Source organism: Sapajus apella, unplaced genomic scaffold (genome assembly GCF_009761245.1).
Source record: "Sapajus apella isolate SASKATOON/1434 unplaced genomic scaffold, GSC_monkey_1.0 scaffold64, whole genome shotgun sequence".
NCBI classification, from domain to species: domain Eukaryota; kingdom Metazoa; phylum Chordata; class Mammalia; order Primates; family Cebidae; genus Sapajus; species Sapajus apella.
This window is the reverse complement of record NW_022437004.1, coordinates 7,954,777-7,965,542: the sequence shown is the minus strand read 5'-3', so window position 1 is coordinate 7,965,542 and position 10,766 is coordinate 7,954,777. Positions and strand designations below refer to the sequence as shown.

Genomic DNA, 10,766 nt, shown 5'->3' with positions numbered 1-10,766 from the left:
AGACCAGCCTGGGCAACATGGCAAAACCTGGTCTCTACTAAAAATACAAAAAAAATTAGTTGGGGCCGGGCGCGGTGGCTCAAGCCTGTAATCCCAGCATTTTGGGAGGCCGAGGCGGGTGGATCACGAGGTCAAGAGATCGAGACCATCCTGGTCAACATGGTGAAACCCCGTCTCTACTACAAAAATACAAAAAATCAGCTGGGCATGGTGGCACGTGCCTGTAATCCCAGCTACTCAGGAGGCTGAGGCAGGAGAATTGCCTGAACCCAGGAGGCGGAGGTTGCGGTGAGCCGAGATCGAGCCATTGCACTCCAGCCTGGGTAACATGAGTGAAACTCCATCTTAAAAAAAAAAAAAAAAAAAAATTAGTTGGGTGTGGTGGCATGAGCCTGTAGTCCCAGCTACTCGGGATGCTGTGGTGGGAAAATTACCTGAGCCAGGGGACGTCAAGGCTGCAGTGAGCTGAAATATGCCATTGCACTCTGGCCTGGGCAACCAGAGTGAGACCATGTCAATCAATCAATCAATCAACCAATCAAAGTTTCTACTCTGTTAGACCACAGTGATGGTTTGGGTCTCCTAAGATTGATGTCAGTAATCCAGTTAGCCAGTGTCCAACAGTCACCTAAAAGTCTGATTATTTTACATTCCCTAATGCACAGTCACCCTGGCAAAAGGCCATAGGTCCTTTGGAGAAGGCTAAGAGAAAGATGAACAGTATAATCTTTCGGCAGTGTGATGGGGTACTTCTTCAAGGAGCTCAAACCTCCCCTTCTTTCAAGGGATTTGGGATTGTAAACTGGTTCCTGTAATCAAGTCTAGGAATTGATTGCAGGAACTACGACTGTCTGTTTTTATGATCCAAATTAGACTAAGTTCATATTGCCTGGAACTCTTCTGCTTAAATAGAACAAATAAGAATGTAGTAGACTGGGTGTATTAGCCTGTTTTTGCATTGCTATAAAGCAATACATGAGACTGGATAATTTATAAGAGAAGAGGTTTAATTGGCTCACAATTCTGCAGGCTGTACAGGAAGCATGGCGCCATCTGCTTCTGGGGAGGCCTCAGGGAGCTGGGAGCAGGCATTTGAGACGGTGAAAGCAGAAGCAAGGGACAGGCAGAGGTGACACATACTTTTTGTTGTTGTTATTTAGTTTTTATTTCATAATCATAAACTTAACTCTGCAGTCTAGCTAGGCATAGAAGGGAACAAGGAAAACACGGAACCCAAAGGGAACTGCAGTGAGAGCACAAAGATTCTAGGATACTACAAGCAAATGGGGTGGAGGGGTACTCTCCTGAGCTACGGAAGGAATAATCTAGTGGTTAAGATAAAACACAAGTCAACCTTATTAGAGTTGTCCACGGTCAGCAATGGTGATCTTCTTGCTGGTCTTGCCATTCCTGGACCCAGAGTGCTCCATGGCCTCCACAGTATTCATGCCTTCTTTCACCTTGCCCAAGACCACATGCTTGCCATCCAACCACTCAGTCTCGGCAGTGCAGATGAAAAACTTGGAATCGTTGGTGTTGGGTCCAGCATTTGCCATAGACAAGATGCCAGGACCTGTATGCTTCAGGAAGAAATTCTCATAATCAAATTTCTCTCCATAGATGGACCTGCCATCAGTGCCATTATGGCATGTGAAGTCACCACTCTGACACGTAAGCCCTGGAATAATTCTGTGAAAGCATGAACCCTTATAACCAAATCCTTTCTCTATTGTGTTCGGAGCACGAAAATTTTCTGCTGTCTTTGGAAACTTGTCTGCAAACAGCTCAGAGGAGATGTGGCCCAAGGGCTTGCCATCAACGGCCAGGAACACGGTGGATTGACTGAGGCTGATGGTACAGGACTCCCAGCGGCAGTGGCATCTACAAAGCCAACATACACTTTTAAACGAACAAGTCTCATGAGAATTCACTCGCTATTGTGAGGACAGTACCAAGGAGACGACACTAAATTATTCATGAGAAATCCTCCTGCCATGATCCAGTCACCTCCCACCAGGCCCCACCTCCAACCTTGGGGATTACATTTTGACATGAGATTTGGGTTCATCCAAACTATATCACCAGGCCAGCCATGTTGCTCACACCTGTAATCCTAGCGTTTTGGGATGTTGAGGCAGGAAGATTGCTTGAGGCCAGAAGCTCAAGACCACCCTGAGCAACATACCAAGACCTTATCTCTCTAAAAAAAAAAATTAGTCAGTGGGAGTACATGCCTGTGGTCCTAGCTACTCAGGAGGCTGAGCCGGGGATCCCTTGAGTCTAGGAGTTTGAGGCTGTCATGCCACTGCACTCCAGCATGGACAACAGAGCGAGACCTTATCTCTAAAAATAAAACCCAGAATGTAGTAGACTGACTGTCTCACTTTTAGGGGTACCTTGGTCAACTAGCCAGTGCCATTGATCTCTGAGTCATTTTATCAGGCCTCCAAGTCCAAGCCTGGCCATTATAGCCTTGGTGACCCACAGGTACACCTCTGGATGGTCCCCAGGAGCCAGAAAGTCTGAAGTAACAAGTAACCAGGTGGCCACAGAAAGAAGCAAACCACTTGTTCCTGCCTCAACTAATTGCTCCCCCCCTGCAACCTGCAACCATTGTTCCTGCTCAACCTTGTGGAATTTCCCCCCTGGACACTGGGTTTCTCAGGACCCCCACCCCTGTAACTATGTAATTTACCGCACCCTCCCCTCTGCTTGCAACCAATAACCCCACCCTTATGATCATGCCTGTTTGTAATAGATGACCCCTACCCTTTTGGCCGTGCATCCCATGGTACCCTTCCCCTCCCCAAAGTAGATTACCACCTTTAACTGACCACTTGCTCCAAGCTATAAAACCAACTCCTATTCCACTGCCCTCCACTGACTCTTGTTTTGGACTCAGCCTGCCCACACCCGGGTGAATAAACAGCCATGTTGCTTACACAAAGCCTGCCTGCTGGTCTGTTTACATGAGCGATGCTCCTAACACACATGATTTTGACAACTGCTTTGACTCTGTTGTCCACTGTGGTAGCCACATCCACATCTTTGGTAATTAAGTGCCACTACTTGGCCCCTGCCACCCGGGGACTTCATTATTACCCCTTGCACTTAATGATTGCAGTTTACTGGTAGCAGTTACCATGGTAATTCCTGATCTATAGCAAAGAGCAACCACAGATCCATTAAGTTTATTCTGTAGATTCAGGGTGAAAGATGTGTCCTCTGGATGTTTCTGGAGTGTAAGTGAAGCAAGAGTGGGAGGGAACACACCTCTCAAACACCGAACTGTGAAAGGAAGTGGCTTTTTATTAGGCCAGAAGCTGCGGGGGGCTACACCCTTACTGAACTCCCCGAGCTGCAGCTTCTTTCCCCTTTTATAGGCTTACAATGCTAATGGGGAAACTGAGGCAGAACTTTGTCATTGTCCATTTGCTGGACGTACGACCTTAGAATCTTTTGGCTTCATTGGTTTGCTAATTCATATGCAGTGTGAGCGGGGACCAACAGGGGAGGGGGCTCACAGAGACAAGACAAAAGCAACAAGCTGTTTGTTTGCAGAGGTGTTTTCAGGAGGAAGCCTGGTCCGTGGAGAAGTAGGGGCATGAACCAGTGCCGGGCTCCAGCCGGCAGAGATAACATTCATTTGCAGCTCTTTCAAGGTTAACAGATAGCAGAGATGCTGGGAACTAAAGAGGGAGTCATTTTCCCAGCTCTTTGGTATTTTATTTCATTTATTTCATTTTTTTTTTCCTTCTTCACCCTCCTTCCCATTTGGAAGGGGCGGAGGGAGGAGGTGAAATTGAAGGAGGCAGGAGGTCTTCCCTCTCATGTGAGCAAGGCTTATGTGACAAATTTGCTCTAACATTCCAATCTCTGTAAGCCTGTGGGTACCTTCTACCACAGTACCCAGAGAGTTCTACCGTTTCACCTTCCTTTGGTATACACCACTATTTGGTCCAAGTTTCAGCCAACCAAACCAACGGTTAGGCCCCTTTCTAGCCCCTCGAGTTACAACATTAAATGCAGACTTCCTGCTTAGTGGACCATATCAATAAATTTGACCTGATCCAACTTTATGTCCCTTTCACCATTGTCACACATGCTTACTGTTCGTTCACACACACATTCTCCAGAGCTCTGTCTGTGTAAGTTGGAGAAATCATATGCTTCTTTTGGAGTGTGGTGCACCTCATCATGGACAACACTTTGTACCTCATCTTTTGGAGCCTGCTGGGACTTGAGTCTCATAGATTTAGAAGCCACGAGGAGTGGCAGAGTGGGTTCTGAGAATCAGTGTTGTCTTCTTGCAAGGCAACCACCTCAGAGTTTCCTCAGGCAAGGCAGGGTTTATCTCCTTAGGTGGGGTGGGAGGGCTGTTTATACTGACGAATAATACTCTTTTGAGTCCCCATTTTCCTTGACTAGCAGGAAATTGCAACCCAGTGGTTTTGAGGACTCTGTCTTGTCCCAGGGTTTTAGGTATAAGGCAGTAGGGAGGTCCTCCCCATCCCAGGTTGTCTCTAATTGACAGGAACTATCTGTTGGCACAGGTGGCTGGGTGGTAATTCTCTCTTCCCCTCAGGGCCAAGCTCAGCTCCGGGAACCTGTAACCACTTAGCGGTTCCTCTCTAAAACCTGGCCACCTTCTTTCCAGTTTCTAGGAGTCTCCATTTCCTACCCTGCTGCTCCTTAAAGACATGCTTCCTGCCTTGGCCCCTGACTTCCATTGCTCTAGAGTTGATGTCTGCTTTCCATTTTGCCAGAATCCTTTTACAAGAACTCACAAAACTTGGTTTCCCGATTGAACTAAGAGGCCAGGGAAAAGACAGGGAGCATTTACACAGTTGAAAATTTCAGCCTATTACCCTGTTGTAGTGATGAGATACCGAAGTTGCTGAAGACACAGAAAAAGACTCCCTAACATTTCTAGGGAACGTAAATGTTCTCTAAACGTAAAAGGTGTGATAGATGTTCTCCATAACTGGATGACATTCCTCTCGTCCTATCCTCCTGCCCTAGCCACAGGGCAGAGGCTTGTGTTAAGGATCTTTGTTATTACTACAGCCTGTATGACTTACTTTCTGGTGATAAATCTTGTGTGTGAATTGTGAGGACGGCCGGCATCCAAAGTAAATAGCGATTGTTGTGGTGGAGGCTGGCGGGCCGGCCTGGCTGGCCGTGCTGCAGCTCCCTGGCTGCTCCTGCAGTGGTTGCTGCGCCGGAGCTGACTCCGCTTCCCCAGGGAAGCTTCCCCTGCCAGCTCTGGGGAGGCTGTGCCCTCTCATTTCCCTCAGCTGGGACCTTGGCAACTCTGCTCTTCCCCCTGGCAATCGGCATCTGGAATGGCTGAAGGGTGAATTCCAGGCAGCAAAAAGAGTGCCAGAGTCCTGGGCACTTCCTTCTCTTCTCTCAGCCCAGCACAGCCCAGGTCGTGTTTTCTGAGCAGAACAAGGTGACTCTCTGCAGCGTACTAGAGAGGAGGGAGGACCAGGATGCACTGTGTGCAGCTGTCTCGACTCACTTTGCTCCTTTCCTCCTCCTTTGTTTGGACATTTTCTCTGCCTGGAATGCCTTACCTTATTCTCTCTTTTTCTCCTGGTGAAATCCCTGCTTATTCTCTAAGACTCAGTGAAAACACTGTCTCTTCTAGGAAGCCACCACCCCTCTCCCCGAACCCTTTTCTCCCACATTTTTGTTCCTAGCTCTGTTGTAATACTTACCGTGTTGTATTATAGTGAGTTATTTGCCTACCCGAGTGCAGTAACTTTTTTTTCCTAACTCTTTGGGCCTAGTATTTAGGATGGTGCTGGAACATATGAGTGCTACTGATGATTATAATAACAATTATTATTCATTATATGCTTAGCAGGTGCAAGGCACAGTGCTAAGAGCTCCGTAACATTTAACCCCTCCCACGGTTCTAAGGGTAGCTATTAGTGTTATCCTAGTTTTTGGATGAAGTGGCACATTTAGGGAGATTCTGCAACTTCCTTAAGGTCCCATATCTTATAAAGGGTGGAGCTAAGTTTTGAACCCAGGTTTATGCAGCAAAAAGGTCAGTGTTTTAACCACTAAGCTGCACTATTTTGAAGGAATTTTTTGAATGCGTGATTGAATGAATGATTCTAGCAATGTCCAAGTACCCCCTCCATTCCCATCTGAGTGCAGCATTTAGGGTGGAGGCGGTTTTATTCCTCAGGCACTGGACTGCATCATAGTACCTTTGGCCCAGGTGCCTCACTTGATGGTGTCTTGCCTTTCCTTCTGATGGGTAAGAAAGATCAAAAGGCTGTAACTATGGGAGAAGCTCCTGATCTACTTACAAATATACTGATTCTAATGTCAAGCGAGCATTGTGATCATGGTCACAGCTCACTATGACTGGTGGTATGAACAGACTGGTTTGCATTCTTCCCAGAGCATTAATAGCCCATGATCTCTCCTTCCTCCGCCTTCCCTCTGTGTTTGTACAGTGAAGGGCTTGGCAGGGTTGGGCACAGGGAATATGTGGGGAGCTATGTGGGCTCCTTTCTCTCTTTCCCTATCGCAGACAAGAGAGGGCACCTGGCATTATGCACTGATGTCACTGAAGGGCAGAAACAAATTGCAAAAGTATAAGTATATACCTGCAAGGAAGGAAGCAAGCAGATGCCGCTCAAGATATTTGTCTGGTTTCTCCTAGCTCACTGCCTCTAGCACCTGGCACATAACTGAAGCTCAATTAATATTTATTTGTTAAAAAAATTACACCACATTCACAAATGCCTTACATTTCTAGAGCCCCTACGAACTCAACTTTTTACAGCTCTTTGGTAGCTATTGTTTCTACTGATTCTTGTATTCATTTTAAGGAGGAGGATATTAAAGATCAGAAGCGTTTGCTGACGATCACCAAGCTTATCTGAGCCAATATCAAGGACAGAACTAACACCTGTGACTTTGAATTCTAAAGGAGTGAAAGATGTGCAATCTCAAAATATGCCAAATTCGTATATTGATTATTTTGAGTTATAAACATTGAAGAAATTGTAGTTTCAGAAAGGGCCAGTTGTCGTGTCTCCCCCTGCATGTAGCAAGCCACAGAGCTTCCTCTTGGAGAGGGGACTCCCTGTACTAGGGTAATAAAATAGTCCTTATTACCAGAGACTGGGAAATTAGGGCTGCAGTGGACCTAAATAAATATTTACCAAAGTAATCCTTCTTGTCCACTAGTTTTACATCAGCCCATATAGCTCCTATGACTCCCTTAAAATCTACTGCCCCAGCCAGATCCCTTTTATCCTGTCATTTCTTCTCAAATTCATTGTTCTTTGTCTAAAAAGTATAAAGGCATCTTGCTTTGGCCACTTCTTTGGATTTCATTCTCTTGCAAAGATCTCCTGTGCATGGTAGTTGCATCTGACAGCTCTAACTTAATCACACCCTGAGAATGACCCTATATGGCAGATGCACCTGCCAGCAATGACTTAAGAAATGAGGGTTGCCACATGGAGGCTGAGGGAGGGAGGGTGCTAAGGGAAGGTGCAGTATAAACGACATGCTTTTTTCAAGCAGTTGTGGTTTCCTGTTCAGCTTTCCACCTCTGGACTATCCATGTGTGTAAGTTCTCCCTAATAAAACCCTGTGTCTTGTTTGCTGGCTATGGGTCTCTTATTTGGGCTCTCAAACATTGTGCCATTCCTCTTGCAGTCAACAGAGGTCTGGCATGACACCTGTGTTCATTAAAACTAATACAATTAGTATGCTTTTACCTTGCTAATCTGCTTGGTGTCCATTTGGTTTCTAGTTCTAGCCAAAGAGCCCACATAAAAGCTTAAAGGTGCTCGCTAACTCTCCTACAATCCCGTGCTCATAAAACAAGGAAACAGAAATCTCAGATATTCAATGCCTCAATGTTTATCTTAAAGCAAATTCTACTTTTATGGTTTCATTCTTTGCTCGATTGGTAACTTATCCCATTTCACTCCATTTTTTTGGATCCCGTTTCTCTCATTTTCTGTATTAAAACCATTCACAGTAACTTGAATAGCCCTTCATTTGGAAGAGAACATTGACTTTTTCTTTTCCAAATCATTTTAAATCAACAGCCCCTCCATGAGGGCCTCCAAAATTAAGTTGTAAGGCACGACCTCCGCCTTCATGGAGCTTCCATTGCGTAGCTGCAGGGACAGACAGGAACCCTAGGGCATATGAGATAGCAGATACTCCTAACAGAGATTTTGATGAGCACATCAGAGCATCATTGGCTTTTGAGCTAGTGTAAGGATGAATAGAAATTATTTTGTAGGCACTCCTTAGGTAGAGATGGAGAAAGGAATTTTAGTTTAAAAGAATAGCAGGGGCAAAGGTGGGGGAGCCTGGCCTGTTTAGGGCTGGACAAGTGGTCCTGGGAAAGGATACAAGGAGAGATGAGGCTAAAACGGTGAGCTGGTATCATATTGTGGAGGCTCTCGGGTGCCCCAAGGTGTTGCATTTTCTTCAGTGGGCAGTGAGGAGCCGTCGGGAGTTTGTAAGGAGGGCAATGTGATCTCAGCTGGAGAGGAGAAACCAGTGAGCAGCCGTGTCAGTGACCTAGGAGAGACTCAAGGATTCATCCCTCACCTCCCAATTCCCTACTGAGGGTGAGGCACCGTACTGGGCTGGGGTTCTGAGATCAGCGGCACAGAGCCAGGCCAGCAGGCACGCACAAGCAGGCAAGCAGGCCATGCACAGCTGTAAGGCACCATCATAAATGTGTCTACCCAGTTCAGTGAGTGCACAAAGAAAGGGGGGTATAGAGCCCCTGGGGAAGGTGGGCATCAGGAAAGCTTTCTAGTGCAGATGATGCTTGAGCTGAGATTATTTACAGGGCGAGGAAGATGATGAAAGGGAGAGAGGAGGGAGAAGACATTCATAGAATATAGGGTCCAGCCCTATAGGGTTCTATGAGCCCCTCCCTGCTGGTGCAGAGACAAGAAACTGTAGAAATGAAAGACACAGACACAGAAATAGAGAAAAGAGAGTTTGGCCTTGGGGGTCCACTGCCAACCAAAACGCAGAGACCTACAGTGGCACCGAGTGCCTGGATGCTCTTTATTGAGTACAAAGCAGTGGGCAGGGAAGGTAGGGTGAGGTAGTGGTGGTCAGTGATAGGGTCAGGTAAATCACATGTCTTGAAGATAGGGGGCCCAAGATTTTCAAGTAGCCAAGGTGAGGAGAAAACCTAATGTGTCAGCGCTCTTTGCATACTTCTTAGAAATGTCAAGGACAGCTTCTGAGAAAAAGAGAAACCAGGTGCGGGAGCAGGGCGTGAGAGTAGACATGGAACGTGACCACTGAAGCACAGCATCACATAGAGTTAAGCCCCCGGATATCTGCGGGGTACCCTGACAGTCATCAGGCCTTGCCACAAGAGCTTGGAGAAGCGGAGATTTCTCCTAACTTCCCCAGGAAGGAGATGTCTCAGCCATTTTGGATGTCTCCTTCCCTAGCTGGCTAAACAGCGGGTGCTTTCACAGCACTGGCGCTGCCGCACAGGGGAGACGCCCTCCAGCAGCCCTTATGTGGGCGTGACAGAGGGTTTAGAGCATCTTGCCTTAGGGTCACTTTGTTCACAATGTCACCTCAGTTCCATATTGAGTATATATCTTTATGATTATACATGAGTAACTGGAAGATTGTATATGATTATATAAAGAAATAACTATGTGCCCACATTTCTAATTCTTTTCTAAATCAATATTTACATGGGAACAGGTTGAGGCTTCAGACCCTTGCCATAGCACTTGTGGGGTTTCCCCCCTACAACAGGAACAAAGCACTGAGGCATTGGCAATGTGACCTTAGCCAGACCTGCAGTCCTGCTCTCTCTCTCTCTGTGTGTGCTGTGTGTGTGTGTGTGTGTGTGTATGTGTGTGTGTGTGTGTATGTTTTTGACATGCGGTCTTGCTCTTGTCTGCCAGGCTGGAGTGCAGTGGCGCAATCTCAGCTCACTGCAACCTCTGCCTCCTGGGTTCAAGGGATTATCCTGCTTCAGCCTCCTGAGTAGCTGGGATTATAGGTACCCGCCACCATGGCCAACTAATGTTTATATTTTTAGCAGAGATGGGGTTTCGCCATGTTGGCCAGGATGGTCTCGATCTCTTGACCTCGTGATCCACCCGCCTCGGCCTCCCAAAGTGCTGGGATTACAGGCGTGAGCCACCGCGCCCGGCCCCTAGTGTATGTTAATATAGCTTCATCTTCTCTCTTTTTGTATTGAATATCCTGCTCCATCAGCTTTATATGACCTTATAAAATAAGGTTACATTTCTTTAATATTGAAATAATACTGACTTTGAACGCCCACCAGCCCAGCCTGACAGGAAGTCTAGTCTTCCCTGGAGGTTCCCAAGTAATCTCTAAGAATGTGTAAGAAACTGCTACTTACTGCTCAACCTGTCCTAATAGTGGCTGTTCCCATCTGCCCACTGCCTAAGATTTCAATAGGAAAGGGAAATATGGGCAGATTGTTCATTCCTGCCAGAATGAAAACACCTCGTGGGCCAGGAGCCATGTCTTTCCTGTCCACTGCTGTATCCCCAGTTCTTCAGATAAATACCCACAACATAGTAGACATTCAATAAATACACTGTATGAATGAGTGGATTCAAACCTCCACTTGTTCAGGCAATGAACATTTACTGAAGATTTTTGTTGTGCTGAGCTCTGTGCTGGGATTAGAACTGTATATGTAAACAAAATAAAACTTTCATCTTTGATGGACATAAAGATGAGCATATTTA

The 10,766-nt window shown here is 46.4% G+C and overlaps 1 long non-coding RNA gene across 1 annotated transcript; it reads right to left on the bottom strand.

Moving 5' to 3' along the window:
- Positions 1-1,149: 1,149 nt before the first annotated feature.
- LOC116529987 lies at positions 1,150-8,902 on the bottom strand. Its single transcript, XR_004259772.1, has 2 exons — positions 5,082-8,902; positions 1,150-1,520 (listed from the first exon to the last, which is right to left on the bottom strand). It is a non-coding gene; the product is annotated as an uncharacterized LOC116529987 (long non-coding RNA).
- Between the last annotated feature and the right edge of the window lie 1,864 nt (positions 8,903-10,766).